This window comes from Cyprinodon variegatus, unplaced genomic scaffold (genome assembly GCF_000732505.1).
Source record: "Cyprinodon variegatus isolate N-32 unplaced genomic scaffold, C_variegatus-1.0 Scaffold3, whole genome shotgun sequence".
NCBI classification, from domain to species: Eukaryota; Metazoa; Chordata; class Actinopteri; order Cyprinodontiformes; family Cyprinodontidae; genus Cyprinodon; species Cyprinodon variegatus.
Genome location: NW_015150456.1, coordinates 1,197,146 through 1,199,029, shown reverse-complemented (window position 1 = coordinate 1,199,029; position 1,884 = coordinate 1,197,146).

The following is a 1,884-nucleotide window of genomic DNA, read 5'->3' as shown; positions in this document are numbered from 1 at the left end:
TTTTTCTTAATGTAATTGCGCTTTTAGATCTGTAGTTGCAGTTTGCACTTCAGGGCCACCGTAGTATGGGGTCCCTTTACTCCTTCTTTACACTCAGAGTTTGCTACTTTCACTGACATGAACTCAATAAGTGTGAGTGCAAGGTGTTTGGGACGAGGTAAAATAAGATTCAGCATCAGTTTTTCACAGTTCTCAGAATTACTGCTGAAGTTGTTAATTTAGCTAGAACAGACTCAGCATCTTGTGCGGCGTAAAATGCAACCATGGCTGTTTGAATTTGAGGTGTCAACTGACAGTTTAATGACAAAAATAACCTTAGAAAGAGTGATTTCCTCTTCTTCTGTTTCACCTTTGTAGAATGGAAAGTCACAAATGACTGTGGAAGTCCTTAACAGGTAAAGGTAGAAAGTGGGTCTCTGCAGTCATTATTGCAAAGACCAAATGCCAAATTTAGCTGCAGTCAGGCTGTCTTTCCAAAGTGCATTTGGAGAATTGCAAGAAGACTCAGAGATGTAAGAAAAAAATATTTTTTTAAAGCTGTACAGGTAAGGTTTTCTGAAGTGGGTTTGTCTTTCTTTTAGACAGTGAACTTTTTTCTATATAGACCTAAACCTTTGGGCTGCGTTCAATTCTCTCTTCTCTGCCTGTTTGTTCTGCTAAAAACAGATGAAATAACTGGAAGAGCTTCATTGTTGCGGCTGGATGATTGCACCCTTTGAGTTTTGCCTCTTCAGCTGATTTTAGAAAATGCTTTGAGGGCTGCTCGAACACTAAAAGCTTAATCAAATTCAGAACAAGTAGCACTCATAGATTAACTCATGACCTTTCAATTAAAGTGCAACTGCTATGAAAAAACTGGTAACATGTACTTTTAAATGGATGAATTTATACTAATTGCTGGTGAGACAACCTTTAGATGAATGCATCTAAACGGAAATATTTAATGTTCAATTCAATTCAGTTTATTTCTATAGCACCAATTCACAATATTTCATCTTAAGGCACTTTACAGTTCACCAATCATAAAATCAAATTGATTAAAAGTTGTCTATCTTAGGAAAACCAGTTGATTGCATCGACTCATTGACTCGAATGCAATCCTTCACACTTAGCATACTTGTAGCGACAGTGGAGAGGAATAACTCCCTTTTAACAGGAAGAAAAATCTGATTGGGGTTCAAGGAGACAGAAGCAGAGAAACAAAAAGCAACTCTAAAAGGCGACCCTGTCCAGGAAAAATACAGCCAGGTAGACGAGCCCCGAGCCAGCTCCCATGTCAGAGGATGAAGAGAGCACATCCAGCCAGTCACAGTCAGAGAAACAGGACTACACTGAAAAACAGGCCAATCTCGAACACCTATAACAAAGGTATTGATGGCAACAGCACAGCTGATATGTTGATGTGACATGATGTTAGATATATATGAAATCAGAAACATTTATAAAATGTTTTAATCAGAATCCTTGATTAGTTGTTACAACACTTAGACTGTCCCTTTGTATGCACAAGTGTAAACAAAAAGAAATTTCATTTAGAACAGTTTGGACAACTACGTTTTTTTAAAGTGCAGCCTTGATAAGGTAAGCAGCAGTGATGAAAGACAAAAAAAAAAAAAAACAACAGTCTTTATTTGAGAATTTTTTAATGTACATTTTTTATATAAATAGAATACAGTAAAAGTAGCTGTTTAATTTTTATAAGTTTACAGTAAATATTAATACAAGATCGTTATGTTGTTTAGACTGCAATACTTCCTGAAAAAATTATGTATGCTACTGTTTTTCCAAAAAAGTAAAAAAAAAAAATCCACTGGACCTTGTTACTAAGTTTGAAGATGTTTTGCTTCCCATGCCGGAAACTTTTTCAATTCAAAATGTCAGAAA